The following is a 16578-nucleotide window of genomic DNA, read 5'->3' on the forward strand; positions in this document are numbered from 1 at the left end:
CCAATAATTGGAGGAGTGTGAGGAAAGGGATCCAATAAAGCAAAGACAAGGAAGAAGTCTATCTAAGACATGGAAGATCCTTTGTGCAAAGGCACAGGTGGGAGACTATCCATGTATGGTGAAAAGCTAGCAAGCCAGTTTGACCAGAATGGAGAAGTCATATAGGAGGGTTGATGAAAAATGAGCCAAATATGGTGGCAAATACTTTGTAGTCACTGCTGCTGGGGATTATCATTTGCTGTAGACTGAGCTGCCTGAGTGGGGTCGTAGCTAGCTAGGTAACCCAGCTCATCCTCTCCCTTCTGTCTCCCTCTCCCCTTCCTTTGGGGTTTACTGGCTTGACATCCTTCCTTCCTTCCTTCCATCCTTCCTTCTCCCAAAACCTTAAACCCAGTGCACTCTGAAGCCCATAGTTTGGACAACAATAGGTCCCTGCCCAAGCTCCACCTAATGGCTGCCTAACAGTGATTATCAATGGCAACAGTTTCTCTTTCCCTCCCAGTTTGATTTAGTTGTTTTTTCTTTTGCTCATTAAAAGGCTCATCCCTTAAGACTCCTTCTTAAAGAGGTCTATTCTCTCAATAGCTGTTACCTCCCTCTAAGTGAGTAGGTGAAAAGGCCTAGCCTAAAAAGACCAAGGTCTCCTATTGCATCCTGGGCTATCTCCAGTCATCCTGATGAATATCTGGTCACAGGATCCAGATGACTTAGGAGGAGAAAGTGAGGGTGGTGACCTTGTACAGCCCTCCCTCACTCAAAACAAAGTCAAGTGGAAGTCATGTCATTATTTCTGTGATGTTACGGTCTTCTTCAAAAATGAAGAATGAACACCCAACTGGGGAGACTGCAGCTGGTAGATCACTTGAGCTCAGAAGTTCTGAACTGCGGTCGGATAAGTTGGTGAGGTGTCCATACTAAGTCCAGTACCAATATGATGAGTTCCTCAAGGTAAGGGGAGACCAGGCTGCCTAAGGAGGAATGAACTGACTGAGGTCAAAAACAGAGCAGGTCAATGCTTCTGTTCAGACCAGCCATGAGATTGGACCTGTGAATGACTGACTAAGACCCAGTTTCAAAAAAATAAAAATGATAGAATGAACGGATGAACAAATTAGAGAGTGTACAAATGAATGGTAGGTTAATTGCCCTTGAGTTGAGATCCCTGAGGGACTTGAACTCTGCCAAGGTGGTGCAGACAGGGAACTGGTGGGGTGGTGGTAGATCACACAGTAGGAGGAAGGTGAGGTAGCATGTACTGGGTTGTGCTAAGGAGGAAAAGAAGACTACAGCAGGCAAACTTCTAGAGTCTGTTCAAAGAAATAATTATTCCATGTTCTAAAGCAGAGGTGCCAAAAGAAGTAACAGGCCACAAAACTCCTGAGGGTGGCCCAACCAGATTAAATTCTAATTGGGAAATGTTTAATAAAATAAATAAAAATACAATACAACATATGATAATTTGTAGTTTTCTACTGAGTCAATATGAAGACCTCCATTTGTCTTGGAGTTTGATGCTACTGTTAAAGTCTCTTCCAGTTTTAACAGTACTTATTGTGTATTCTAACATTCTGTAATTCCATGTTCTGAATGCCCTTTCTTTCAGCTCTAACCCTCTGTATTCCAAAGTCTATGTTCTATGATGCTTTTCAATTCTAACTTTCTATGACTCCACGACTTCGCAGTTTTGCTAAGGTAGCACTGGGACTGGATCTTTGGATGCCTCGTGGTCTTATTTTCTGCAAAGTATCATGTAAGCACAAGGCCAGTAGGAGGGGAGAGAAAGCCTGGTTCAAATAATTGGGGAAGTCTAAAAGGGAACTATAGACCTAGAAAGGGTGCACGTGTTTTTGTCCTTCTAGGCAGTATCATTTTTGTCAGTTCTTTTTTAACATGGTAAAACTGGTAGATTTCTAAAGAAAATAATAATGACATATACAACTCTTGTCAGTTATGGGCCAATATAGACTCTAATTAAAGAACTGCCAGTTACATATTTAAAAGAGAATGTAATTATTTTTAGTACAATTGTTAATAAGTATTTATTTCACGTTCAGTGCTCACACAATTATGACAATATATAACAATTTCCAATTCGGTTCTAACATTCCTTTCTATGTTTTGACAGTGTGGCATGTAATCTCACTATGTTCTTTAAGAATAACTCTTTTCCTATTCCATATTGCACTTATTTAGCAGGCAGTATATATTTGTTTTATTTTGTGTTTACGCATTAATATGAATCCTGTAACGATTTTTAGTCAAAGATAGTTCCCTCCCCTCCTTTCCTTTCCTCTCTTTTCCTCCCCTTGCTCTCTCTCTTCATCCTCTTCCTTATTTGATGAGAGCTCTGACTTGTTTTTTTTCCCCCACAGGGTCCCAGATCCCAGCTAACAAGCGGAGTGATGTATGGTGAGAGCACCTGCGTTTGCACGTTTAGTCACTTCCAAAGGAGTAAGCAGAGAAGGTAAAATCCTCAGGGGTCTGGACCTACTTACTGAAACGTTCTGCTGTTTGCCATTTAATTCAGGCCTGACCTCTAAGTCACCTTCAGCTGTAGCTGCTGGTGCTCAGTGAGCTGCCAGACTGAGGTGGGGCTTTGTAAGGGAGGGAGAACCAGGAATGCTAGGGATTCAGTTCTCCAGTTAGGTAAGAGATGGGAATGAGCATCAAGCCCCAATCAGAACTCAGCAGTTCCTCCCTGAGTCAGTCATTGACAGAGACAAATGTCATCTCTCCTATACGCCTCCTTCCTTCCTCTGACACCAACACCATCCTGATGCAGGTCTTTCTCACTTCGGACCTGGATTACAGCAGTAGCCTGCTGGCTGGTCTTCCTGCCTCAAGTGCCCCCCCACTTCAGTTCATCCTTCACTCAGAGGTCAAAGTAATCTTCCTAGAGCATAGGTTTGACTATATCACCCACCCCCGCTATTTGATAAACCCCATTGGCTCCCTAACACCATCAGGATCAAATGGAAAACCCTGTTTAGTTTTGAAAACGCTTCATAACCTTCTCCCTTCCTATCTTTCCAGTCTTCTTACAAACCTTGCTCCCTTCCATGTACTCTGTGATGCAGTCACAATGGCCTCTTTGCTGTTCCTCAGATAGAATGCCCCACCTCCTGACTCTGGGCACTTCTAGGTCTTCTGTCAAGTTTCAGCTGAAGTCCTCCCTTCTGCAAGAAGGCTTTCCTGATCCTCCTTAATCTTAGTGCCTTCCCTCTGTTATCTCCAGTTTATCCTGTATAGCTCTTGTTGGTACATAATCGCTTGCATTTTTGTCTTCCCCATTTTAATGTGAGCCCCTTGAGAATGGGGATTAATTTTTTGTGTTTGTTTATTGTTGATGCTTTTTGTTTGGTTTGGTTCTGCCTTTCTTTTGTCTGTCTAGCACTCAGCACAGTGCCTGGCACACAGCAGGCATTTATTAAATGCTTATTTACTTATTTCTAATGGACTCCAAGCCTTCCTTGTCTTCATTTTCTCTGTCTGCTAGAAGCCTCTATCTCTCTCCTTGATTGATTACTCCAAGCACTTTCCCCATCTTTTTCCCCTTGAGAGTTTGTTACCATATGTAGGGTGGTAGACAGTGACCTAGACAGAGAGTCACAAGATCAAGATGTGAATTTCAGCTTTGCTTCCAATTACATATGTGGCTTTGAGCCAATCTCTATGTCTTTTTACCCTTCTCTGGACCGTAGTTTCCTCATCTGTAAAATGACAAGGATTAATTATATGATCTCTAGGGACTTTTCCAGTTCAAAATCCTATGATCCTACATCAGTTCCTTTGGCAGCAGAATAGTGCAGGTGGTCAGACATATTTTCCATCATACTTCAGAACTGCTCAACATAGCTCTGGGATGGGGGAAGTTCAAAGGCATCTCTCCAGGGGGTGATGTAGCTGCAGGACCAGCAGTTCCTAAGGGCTATAAAGTAACTTCACAATAGCCTGAAGGAGTTGCATCCTCTTGTTTGAATCTGGCTTGGGAGTATATATTTTTTTAATTTATCACTTATTTTTAAATTTTGAGTTCCAGATTCTCTCCCTCCATCCCATCCCCATCCACAGAAAAGTCAAACAATAAGATATCAGTTATACATGTGAAATATGTAAAACATATGTCCATATTAGCCATGTTGCAAAAAAAGGCAAGAAAAAGAAAGAAAGTGAAAAAATTACACTGCAGTTTGCATTCAGGGTTCATCAGTTCTCTCTTCAGGAGCATTTTTCATCATGAGTCCTTCAGAATTGTCTTAGATCATTGTATTGGTCAGAGTAGCTAAGTCTTTCACAATTGATCATTTTTACAAGATTGCTGCTATTATACATAGTGATCTCCCAGTTTTTCTCACTTCACTTTGCATCAGTTCATGTTAAGTCTTCCCATGTTTTTCTGCAACCATCCTGCTGGTCATTTCTTATAGCGTTCCATCACCATCATATACTACAACTTGTTCAACCATTCCCCAATTGATGGACATCTTGGGAGCATCTCCTCCACAAGCTAGGGCAAGCTCAGAAGTCATAGGCAACCAGACTTTCTAGGGAGCCTTGCCTCAATTTCTCCCAGAGAAGAAGAGCGGAAAGAACTTCATCCCCAAAGAGGGGTTGATGTGGAAGACATTATTATGGCATAAAAAAGAGTGCTGGGCTATAAAAAACCCTGGGTATTTGTCTCATTTCTACCACTAACCCACCATGTGACCTAAGTTAAATGACATCGTTCTGGGCTTCAGTTTCATCCTCTGTTAGGCTTCATGTGGAAATTGTAATACCTACCCTATGAACTTTATGTGGTTACTTGGAGGCTCAAATAAGAGAAAAGATGAGAAAATGCTTTTAGGTAGTAGTGATCCCTTGGAAGCTTGGGTATTTATGTTATTATAGGCCTTCACAAGACAACACCCAGAAATCAACCAGCCTGATCATTAGAAGGTGAAAGTGATGCTTCAGGCAGGTGATTGATTCTAGCCACAAAGAGAATAAGATGACATCATCAACCAAGGGAGGCAGAATGGTCCAGTGGAAAGAGCTTTGGAAGGGTATTCAGAGCACTTGTGCTCAAATACAAGCCACACAGCCTCTTACAATCTGTGTAACTTTGGGCTTCAGTTTCTTCATATGTAACATAAGGGAAATTGAATGAGGTGCTCACTAACTTATAGTTTTAAATCTAGGATCCATGCTGATCAACTCTATCTTTGTAAATCTAGGGGTGGGCATATCATTTCAGGATGGCTGCCCTGCTGGGAACCTGGTGAGCACTTCCACAAACTGTCATTATCCTGCTTAATCTCTCCACCCTTCCTCTGTCCCAATCCCAATAACAAGTGATCATCAGTCAGCATATTCTTAAAGAATTCAATCTCAATGTGATATTAGCCAAAAGGAAAAAAAAAACCCACTGAATGCCCTGTCATTGGCAGAGTTTAAGTTGAGGCTGGATGAGAGTTGGACAGAGGTGTTCTAAGGGGGATTTCTGAATGTGGTTGGATTAGATAATGGCTAAAGACCCATCTCACTTTAAGATTCCATCATTGTTTGCTATCAAACAATCCTAGAATCATGAGATCATAGATATAGAACTAGGCAAGACTTCTGAGGACTTCTATTCTACCCCCTTATCATTTGACAAATAAGAAAACTAAGACCCAGGTAAGTTATTTGTCTGAGTAATATCAAAGGAAGAACTCAAATGTAAGTCTCCTGACTCTAACGCCAGTGCTCCTTCCACTGTCCACTTACTATTAATTTATATAGCTGTAATACAGTTTACAAACCACTTTTCCCATCCATTCAAATCAACTCTGAATCTCCATTTTCTCATCTATTAAAAAAAAGTGTGGGGTGGGATGGGGTGGAGGAACTGGATTAGGAAAGCTCTTTCCAACTCTAAAATCCTATAACCTCATTTAATTCTAATAGTACTTCTATGAGGACAGATAGAATTATCGGCATTTTATACATGGAAAGAAGTCATTTGCCCAATGCCATCCAATGAGCTGGTAGCAAAGTGCAGGCTAGAGTTCAGGTCTCTAGATTGCTGGTTCCTTCTAATATAGACACTGCCATTCAGGTCTTGCTCCCAGGATTACATCTCTTCCATGGGAGTATAGAAGTCAGGTGTATGAGGGCTAACTCCAAAATACCCTTTTCATTCCTAGAGAATTGTCAGCAAAGTCCCTGAATGTGGAGCACTGAGCACTGAGATAGGCAGTGAGACCGACTGCTAAGTGCTATCTTGGGAGGAAGCTGGCAAATGTAAGATGTTTTAGGAGATGCCTGTTATCTCCACACTGTGAATTCCATCTGCTACCTTCCTGGCTCTTTTGTGGGTTCCTGAAACTCTCCCACCAGTGATTCTGGCTGATTTCAATGACATTTGCTAATGAGGGCAGAGACAACCAACTGTGGTGGTCTTCCTTTCAATAACAGAGAATGTGGTGGGCTCTGTAATCTTTCTGTAAAATGATGCTTGGAGAGAGTTGACTGCCTCATGGCTTCCATTGAAACCCAGTCATGAAGGGCTCATTTCTCCCCACCCCTAGTGGTTTCCCAGAATCATAATGCAGAAAAACAGTGAGGTTTTGTACTCGACAAAATATGGCTCAAAAGCCAGGGGTTTTTTGTTGTTCTGGGCAGACGTACATAATAAAAGCAGGAATGTGGACCACAAGGGTTGAGGGCAGTACTCTGCCCTCTTCACTTAGCTTTTATTCTTGCTCAACTACATTTGCATGCTAATTAGGAAGAATTGGTGAAGGGGTGTGTGCTTGTTAACCTCTGCTTTTATACAACTTCTGTAGTTTGGTTGTTTTAGTTTTTGTTAAAGTCTCTGAAATTGTTTTAGGGACACAACATCTCCAAAAAGTGCTTAACAAAAGGTACAAGATATTGCTAACCCTAAATCAGATAGTTACCTGAGACCAAGGACTTCGAAGTAGCACTAGAACCAGGCAAGCAAAAGAATAGACTTAATCTTGGTCTGGGAGCACTCTGGCTGGCTTCAGTTGGTATCCTTAGCTAAATGTGGTGATTCATAGACTCAGTTATGAACTGAAGTGCTTCCAGCTTACTCTTGCCAGAGAGAGGAACCTGAGCAGTTGAGTTAAGAACTCAGAAAATGGCCCTAAAAATTTGTAGGAAGAAGGAGCTCAGCACCAGATGATTATTGGAGATACCCATAGAAACTATGAGTCCAGCAAAAAAGATGCATGCAGCCAGGATAAAACTGAAGAGAGCAGTATGATGATATTATCAGAGGACTTAAGTATCTGTGGCCTGGCTACCCCAGTGTTCACATCTTCCCTGGTCACATATATGCCCTCCATAGATATTTCTTGGTTACACAAGTTTTTGTGTGTGCCCTTCTCTGCTAATGACCCAGGGGTGAATGTGATCCCTGCCGCAGTGTGCTGGAGTCAGCTCAAACAGGCTCATAAGGGGCAACTATTAAATTTTCAGTGCGAACATTTGCACTCCAGAAATTGGCAAGTGCTACAAACTAAGGCTTGATTTGTTACTTAGCTGATTGTCTAGACATGGGGAGACTGTGAATAATGAAGATTAAATTTAAGTGTCCCATATGCATTTTTTGAAGATTCACTTATTAAATATTTACCAGAATAGCTCTGACTCTATTTGTGCCCATCTTATTACTTCATCTGCCCTCCTCTTTGGTGAAGAAATTAATCAGCAAGCATTTAGTAAGTACCTACTGTATACCAAGTACTATCTTAAGTGCTGTGGAAACAAAGAAAATAACCAGAAGAGATACCTCAAGGAGCTTACATTCTGCTAATATGTCCTTCAATTGGCTGGTAAAAGTAAATGCATTATTGGAGGCTCATGACTATAGTTTTGGGTGGTATTTACTAAAAAAGTGCCTCAAAGTTGAAATAATTTTTCTGGTGGTCCATGTGTAAGAGTGTGTGCTTCAGGTGCTATGTATAACTGAAAGTCAGAAACGAAAAAGCTCTTAAAACAGAGAACACAGAATTTTAGAGCTAGAAGGGACCTTAGAGACCAACTAATCCAACACCTTCATTTTACTGATGGAGAAATTATTTGCTCAAAGTCACACAAAGTAAGTCAGTGATAGAGTTGGAACTAGAATTCAGGTTTCCAGTCTAGGGCCCTTGCCACTACAATCAATATTGCTTCCCTCTACTGCTAAACACAAAATCGCAGACCCTATCAGCCTCAGAACCACATTGTTGGGCATGAGTCTGCCCTGGAATGTTGGGCTACTCAACTAACAGGAGGTCAAGACTTGTCATGGATTACTCCAACCCTGATAATTTGGCCATTTCCAGATTTAAGCACATAACTAGTAAGGATCCATGATTGACACAAAGGATTAATGATTCATCAATCAATAAACAAGTATTTATCAAGTTCCTACTTTGTATCAGATTAAAGATACAAAAACAGAAGTGAAATAGTCCCCACTCTTAAGGTGCTTACATTTTGTCAGAGGAAAGAAATAGGTACATGTATAGTTTTGTGCAAAATAAAGACAAGGTGATTGATTAATGGAGGAGAAGGGAGGGCACCAGCAGCTAACTGGAGGATGGAGATCAGAGAAGGCCATATGCACAAGGTGGCCCTTGAACTAAATCTTCAAGGAGATTTAGAATTATAAGAGGTAGAAGTGAGGAATATGTAGGAGGCGGGGGAGGGAGTACATTTCAGACGTGGGGATAAAACAAAGATAGAGATGATAAATGGAGTGCTATGTCTCTTCTGGAGCAGCGCCCAGGAAAAGCTGGCCTGAAGGGAAACACACACACACACACACACACACACACACACACACACACACACACACACACACACACACAAACTAAAAAAGGGTAGGGCCAATCATTAGGCATGTGAGGATGTAGGATATTCCAGAGGACTCAATGGAGAGACTCAAGGCGGAACCAACTAGAGAGGCCCTGTCTGTATTAGCAAACCCAGAAGAAGGTTCCTTGAACACCTGCTATTTTCAGGGCCAAGGTTGGGGCACCACTGGAAATTCAAAGAGCTTTGAGACATCTATCCTACCTTTTAGAAACTTTCAGTCTAATTTGGGAAGATAATTCATATACATAATAATATGACAGCATAAGACAGTCTTTTCTACATGCCTAATGGATAGTATAGACAGTGATTATCATTAATTCTTCAGGAGTTCCTTAATCTTAGTTCAGTGAATTTAAAAAAATTAATAACTTTATTTTAATATAATTTCTTTCCTTTAGAATTTTATGTATTTATGTATTTAAAAAGCATTATTCTGAGAAGGGATCCATGGGTTTCACCAAGCTACCAAAGGGGTCCATGATATACATGACTATAAATGATCATTTCTCTAGAATCTATTTTCTCATCTGTGAAATTGGAAGGGTGAGACTATGTAGTATAGTTCTGACATTCTGTGTTCTATATTTGAAATTTCAATACAGTTCTGATATTCTATGATTCTTTGAGATTATAGTCAATGCTCAAATGTGTGATACAGAGAATACATGCTGGCAGAGTTCAGAGAAGGGATCTTTCTCCTACTGTGAACTGGGGTAATCAATGAAAGCTTCCTAGAGGAGGTGTGACTTGAGTTTGTAGTAAGTGATGCTAACATGCCATAACCCATGACTCAAAACCAAAGAAAATCATTTTCTTCCACATAAACATCTTTCAGTCATATTTCCTGTTAAAATAGAATAATAAATGTAGTTAGGAACAGACTTACTTGAAGGACCAATAAAAAGTTAATATGAAATGATCGTCCATATTAGCTTGAAAATTCAGTTTTTACCATATATATCTAGTGGTTCATGTCCCTAGCTCTGGATATGTAGAGATTGGGCTAAATCTTGGTTGAGGGAGGGATAGGAAATCTTCAAAGCATTTCCTTTGGCTACCCACTATCTTTCCTAGGAACCACAAAAATATAGCTTGTGTCTAGGTCTCCACAGAAAAAGTGAAAGGACCTTTAGCTCCCATGCAAGCACTCAGAGTAACAATACATGGGAATTCATAGTCATGATAACTTTTCTTTCTAGTGAATCTTATCCCCCCGTAAGATTCTTCTGCAGACTTCCAGTGTTGCCCTATGGCTGAGATATGCTAAAAGGAGAAAGTATCTGGGGTCAAGATAGAGTCCACCTCAACTTCCCACAGATATATTTACTCCATATAATTCACAATATTAACAAAAGGCAGTCTTAGCTGGCCCCTGCACATTGTGCTATCTGCCTCTTGCTGCTTGTCCTGGACTCCTCTGCTTAGTCCAAGAACTTGGAACTCTTTGTCCAGGAAGAAGGTATAGACAGAAATCCAACATTTTCCGGGAACTTCTCCTATTCTGTCCAAAGGGCTTGTTCCTCCATCTGCTCTGCTTGTCCAGGAAACTTACCATTGCTCCATCACAGCCTCTAGCCTCTGCTATCTTTGTAGCCATGTAGTTCTACATTTCTCTAAAGCAATGTTCTCCTTGCTGGACTGCAGGTTTCTCTCCAAGGAATAGGCATTTGTGTCTCAGCATCTTTTCCTTCTTCCCTACCCCCAACTCCTACCTCTTCTCCCAGCCTTTCCATCCCTTCCCTTGAAAGACTAGTTCCATAGGTGTGGCTCAATCATATTCTAGTCATGATTCAATCATCCTAATTGTGGTATAATTGGAACAATACCTAGAACACGGTATTCACACAAACCCTATCTTAGACACCATGGGGCCCCTGGACCTTGCCTAAAGGCTCTCCTCTGGACCCTCCTGACTTCAGAGTGATTATCGATAGTAACTGTTGCTATTTTCCTCCCAGCCTGATGTCATTCTCTTCTTTGCCTCATTAAAGGGGCCATGCCCTGACTACTTCTTTTAAACAAGCCTATTCAATGAATGGGTGTTACCTCACCCTAAGTGAGTACTCGCACAGGCCTTGGCCTAAAGGGGCCAACGTGGGTCATCTCCAGTCACCCTGATGAATATCTGGTCACTGGATTCAGATGGCTCTGGAAGAGAAGTGAGGCTGGTGACCTGCACAGCCCTCCCTCACTCAAAACAAAGTCAAGTGCAAGTCATGTCATCATTTCTCTGATGGCATGGTCTTCTTCAGCAATAAAGGATAAACACAACAATCAAGAAGATATTACCATTACCAAAACAAAATAAGTGTAGTACCTACGAGGATGTGCATGCCTTTATGTCTTCTGGAGGGAGGCCAGAACAAAGATCTCATCATGTGATGGGGCAAATAGATGGTACAGTGCTGAGCCTGGACTCAAGAAGATCTGAGATCAAGTCTGACCTCAGACACTTACTAGGTGTGTGCTCTAGGCAAGTCACTTAACATCTGCCTCAGTTTCCTTAACTGTAAAATGAGGATAATAGTAGCATCTACTTTCCAGAACTGTTGTTAACGGTGAAACAGGATAACATTTACAAAATGCTTAGCACATTGTGCCTACCACTTAATAAGTACTATAAAAATGCTTATTGCCTTCCTCCCTGCCCTTAACTTTCTGATCAGTCATACTCTCTCTCCCCACCTCCCTCCATCACATCCTGTTGTTTCTGCGTTTATCACATCTCTCTGTTCTCTCCCCTGACACTGCCAACACCCTAGTAAAGGGCCTCATCCCTGGATTATTGCAATAGCCCACTGGTTGGTCTCCTGGACACAAGTCTTTCCTCATTCCAATCCATCCTCCACCCAGCTGCCAAAGTAATCTTCCTAATGCAAGGGTCAGACCATGTCACCCTCCTATTTGATAATCCCCAGAGGCTTCCTATCACCTTCAGGATCAAATACAAAATCCTGCTTGGCTTGTAAAGCTCTTCACAACCTGATCCCTTCCTACATTTTCAAGTCTTCTTATACCTTCTTATTGCAAGTACTTTGTGATTCAGCGACACTAGTCTTCTTGCTGTTCCTCAAACAAGACACTTCATCTCTAGACTCCAGGTATTTTTTACTGACTGTCCTCTATGCCTGGACTCTCCTCATCTCCCTCTCCTGGTTTCCTTCAAGTCCCATCTTCAGCAAAAAGGCTTTACCAGTCCCCCTTCATGATAGTGCCTTCTAAAATTATCGCCAAAATATCCTGTATATAGATCAACTGTACATAGTTATTTACGTTATCTCCCCGTTAGACTGTGAGCTCCTGGAGAGAGGGACTGTTTTGCCTTTCTCTGCATTCTCAGTTCTTAGCACAGTACCTGGCACATAGTAGGTACTTAATACTAGTTGAATGACATCTCTTAACCGTCTCCAGGTTTACACCCTCTCCATATTTATTCTTGAAAAAGCAAAGTTTCCTCATTCCCAAAGGTCTTCAATCCAGTTGACTTCAATATTTCAAAAGGACTCAGGATTACACGGTATCCCAAGAAGACCTGAGGCTTGCAACTCCACAGAGTTGACACCACCCAGAGTCCAGATCAAGTGATTTATCCTTCTGGGCATCAGCCCTGAATTTTGAAGCTAAGCCTGCTCTATCTTCATGAATGGAGCTCAAATACTCTATGATGTGAGTGCAAAGGACCAGGTGAGAGATGGTCTGTTCTCCCCATTTAGTTCATCTCCATTGGTGAGGTAAATATCTCCAAGGTCCCTTGTTTAGTCCTTTTACAAGACTGATAGCACTGAATTTGGGTCATGTAGGAGTCTGAATTGTAGAAGGACAAAAGTCTGGATCTGGAGTAAAGAAGGTCTATGCTACAATCCTATGGACATAGAATTTTAGATCCAGGAAGAGTATGAGAAGCAGATCTAGTCCTACTGACTGATGTGATGGATAGGGAAACTAGGACCAAGAAGGGAAATTACTTGCACAAGGTCACATAGCTAGTGACAGAAGCATGGGTTTTTAATTGAAATAGCTCCAATTAGAGAAGTAATTTACCCAAGGTTACACAGGTAGTTAGTGACAGAGCCAGGAATTGAATCCAGATCATCTGAATCCAAATCCTATGCTCTTTTCACTGTGCTATAACGCCTCTCCTTGGTTTGCCTTCATGATTCTCAGCAGAGATCTAGGCTCTTCCCAAGGAGAAATAAGCTTTACAAGTTCAGGACATTTCATTCACTCAACAAATTTATTAAATAAGTGCTGTGTGTATTCTCCTGTGTGCACTTTGCTTAGTGCCAGGAATAAAAAAGTAGACATAACACAGACCTCCCCAGGAATCTCTCCTTTCCTCTCAAGCAGGTTATGTTCTAATAGCAGGAAGATACGGATACAAATAACTGATACAAGAGAAAACAATACAGGGGAAAGACAGAGGCCCAGGGGAAAGTATTATGAGAAATTTGAAGTTCTGTGAGAGAGGCTCTCCAGCTTCCTGGAGAAGGGGATAGATACATAAATGGGTCCTTGAAGGAAGGGAGAGACTTCAGTAGATTGACTTGAATAGAATACAAGGAGGACTGCAAAATTAGAGATAGGAGACAGCAGGACAATAATAGGGGAAGAAGAAGAAAGAACAGGAGAGAGGGAGTAGAGAAAGCAGAGAGAGATAGAAAGACGGAAAGTGGGATGGGGAGAGACTGGGAGGTGGAGATATAGGAAGGAGAGAGAAAGCGGAGGAAGAGAGAAAGTGGGAAGGGGAGAGAAAGTGGGAGGAGACAAAGTGGAAGGGGGAGAAAGTAGGAGGAGAAAAGTGGGAGGGGGAAAGTGGGAGGGGGAAAGTGGGAGGGGGAGAGAGTGGAGGAGAAAAAGTGAGGGGGAGAGAGTGGAGAAGAGAAAGTGGAAGAGAGTGAGTGGGAGGGGGAGAGAGTGGAGGTGGACGGGGAGAGAAAGTGGGAGGGCGAGAGAGTGGAGGAGAGAGAGTGGGAGAGGAGAGAGTGGAGGAGAGTGGGAGGGGGAGAGAGTGGAGGAGAGAGAGTGGGAGGGGGAGAGAGTGGAGGAGAGAGAGTGGAAGGGGGAGGGGAGAGAGTGGAGGAGAGAAAGTGGGAGGGGGAGAGTGGAGGAGAGAAAGTGGGGGGGAGAGAGTGGAGGAGAGAAAGTGGGGGGGGAGAGTGGAAGTGGAGGGGAAGAGAAAGTGGGAGGGGGAGAGAGAGGAGAGAGGAGGGGGGAAGTGGGAGGGTGAAGGACACAGTAGGGGAGGGAGAGTGAGGGGGAGGGGGAGAAAAAGAGCCTCGAAGCCCGAGGCGCGCGCCGGTCGCTCCTGCGCATGCGCCAGGCTTGGGCACAGCTCCCGGAGCGCGGCAGCTGTGAGGGAAGGGGGCGACATCGGTGTGGAGAGGCGGTGACCCCTTTGTTCCTGTCGCCCCAGAGTCTCGAGCAGGCATCAGGGAAAGAAGGTAGGAGTAAAGAGAGGCAGGGCGAGGTCAAGAGTCGAGGGAGCTGAGAGGCGGGATCTTGAGGAGAGGACACCCCTTCGAGGACTCCCGGTCCCGCGTTTCAGGGGCCCCGCAGCGCGCCCGCCTCCCTCCTCCTCCTCTCCTCCCCCTCCTGTCAAGCCTCGCCCCGCCCCCTCCCGTTCCAGGCCCCGCCCTTTCCCTCGGGTTCGAATGCCTGCCCAGGCACTAACTCTCGGTGGAAGTTGGACGACGTCACGTCACAGCTCCCCAGGACAGGCCCAGGACGGGCCCAGGGCGGGCCCAGGGCGGGCCCGGTTCTCCCGCGCGGGCCTCGGGCGTGCCTTCCCTCCTCTCCCTGACCTCCCACCTCCGAGCTCGCTTTCTGTGCATTCTCCTTCTCCGGAGCCGGCCCTGATCGCCCACCTGTGTTCTCTGGTTCCGAGGTCCACTGAGGACCGGCCCGGCCTCGGGGCTTTGGTCTCGATCTTCTTCTGCACCTTGTGTGGTCCTTGTGCGGTCCGCGTGCCAGCCCGCACACCTCTCGGTTCTTCGTGGGCGTTTGGGGGGCTCTTCTGTTTAGTCAGAATCGGCCCCCCCACTTCTCTGCATTAAAAGGAACGCTCCTCTCTTGTTGTGCCACCTGGCTCCTCTCCAGCTCCGCAGCCCGTCTCCCCTGCCCTTGCGGATGAAGCTTCGAAGGCCTTCTGCCGTGGGTGCCTCCGCTGGATTTCCTGGTCTTCCTCTTAACTGTGTGATCTGGCCCTGACCTCCTGAAGCTGCTCTCTCCGAAGTTACCAGCGATCTCTTCACTGACACATCGAGGGTGCCTCCTCCTCGACCTCTCTGCAGCCTTGGACACCGGCTCGGTCTGTGCTTGAGACCCTTCTCCGTGGGCTTGTGGGACGCTGCTCCCTCCTGGTTCTGTCCAGTCTTCCTTCATCCAGGTCATGCTTGCTAGCCCTTGGTGCTCCACGCAAGGCTCCGTACCATGTTCTTTCATTTGGTGACCTCATCGACTCGCGTGGATGGAGATGATCATCTCCGTAACGATGATCTTCAGATCTGCTTATTCAACCTCACCTCTATTAGACATCTTGAACGAGACGTCCAGTAGACATTTTAAAACTCAGCCTGTCCAAAACCAAACTCATTCTCTTTCTCCCCCAAATCCTTTCCCCTTCCAAACTTCCCGATTACTGTCAAGGACACCATCATCTTCCCAGTTTCCCGCACTTATAACCTAGATGTCATCCTCAGCTCCTCATTCCCTCTCACTTCCTGTATTCAGTCTGGTGCCAAGTCTTGTTCATTATACTCCTCCTGCATTGCATCTCTAGCATACTCCCTCTTCTCTGACATTGTCACTGCCCTGATGCAGGCACTCATCTCCTCATACTGAAGCACTACAGGAGCCTGTGGCTGATTTCCCTGCCACAAGTCTCTCCTTACTCTAGCTAATCCTCCACTCAGCTACCAACCGAAGTGATTTTCCTAAAGTATAGGTCCAATCATGTTATACACATCTTTCCCTTCCCACAATTCAGTAAACTCTAGCAGCTCTCTTTTACCCCTAGGATCAAATGTAACATCTTTGTGGTATTCAAAGCCATTCATAACCTAGCCTCCCTCCACACACCTTTCCAGTCTTCTTATACCTAGTCCCTACCCACTCTCTGAACCAGTGACACTGGCCTCCTTGCTGCTCTTCCCTGAACAAGATACTCTATTTCCTGACTCTATCCATTTTCAGTAAGTTGTCCCATATACCAAGAATGCTCTCCCTTCTCATCTTCACCTCCTGAGTTCCTTAAAGTCCCAGCTAAAATTCCACCTGCTACAGAAAGCCTTTCCTAATCCTTCTTAATTCTTATGCCTTCCCTCTGTTTATTATTTCCTTTTTATACTATAACTGGCCTATTTGTACATAATTATTTGCATGTTGTCTCTTGCATTAGATTGTGATCTCCCTCAGGGCAAGGACTGCCTTTTACCTTTCTTTGCACCCCCAGTATTTATTGCAATGCTTGGCACATGATAGGTGCTTTGTAGATGTTTATTGATTGACTGACTGACTTACTGACTGATTGACTGACCATCCATTCCCAGGTCTGTGGGCCCTGTATAACCATCCAGAAATTTAAAAATTGTATTAGAAGCTATTTCCTACAAATTCAGTTAAATTCAGCATTCATTTATTAAGTATCAGTTACTGTTCTAATGGCAGGAGTATAATTTAAAAAAACTATCGTCTTTGCTCTCAATGAACTCATGCTCTGTGGGGGGC

The 16578-nt window shown here is 43.8% G+C and overlaps 1 protein-coding gene across 6 annotated transcripts in view; it reads left to right on the forward strand.

Annotated features, from left to right (window-relative positions):
- Positions 1–1667: 1667 nt before the first annotated feature.
- Positions 1668–16578, forward strand: part of RAD21L1 (RAD21 cohesin complex component like 1) — a 51669-nt gene continuing 36758 nt past the window's right edge. For 4 of the 6 annotated variants that reach the window (XM_072631698.1, XM_072631700.1, XM_072631701.1 and 1 more), the window contains exons 1-2: positions 1668–1750; positions 2373–2464. The gene's annotated coding sequence lies outside the window, so the exon portion shown is untranslated. Of the gene's footprint in view, positions 1751–2372; positions 2465–14145; positions 14295–16578 lie in introns of those variants that run through there. The other 2 variants (XM_072631699.1, XM_072631703.1) reach the window with 1 other exon arrangement.

This window comes from Notamacropus eugenii, chromosome 1 (genome assembly GCF_028372415.1).
Source record: "Notamacropus eugenii isolate mMacEug1 chromosome 1, mMacEug1.pri_v2, whole genome shotgun sequence".
NCBI lineage: Eukaryota > Metazoa > Chordata > Mammalia > Diprotodontia > Macropodidae > Notamacropus > Notamacropus eugenii.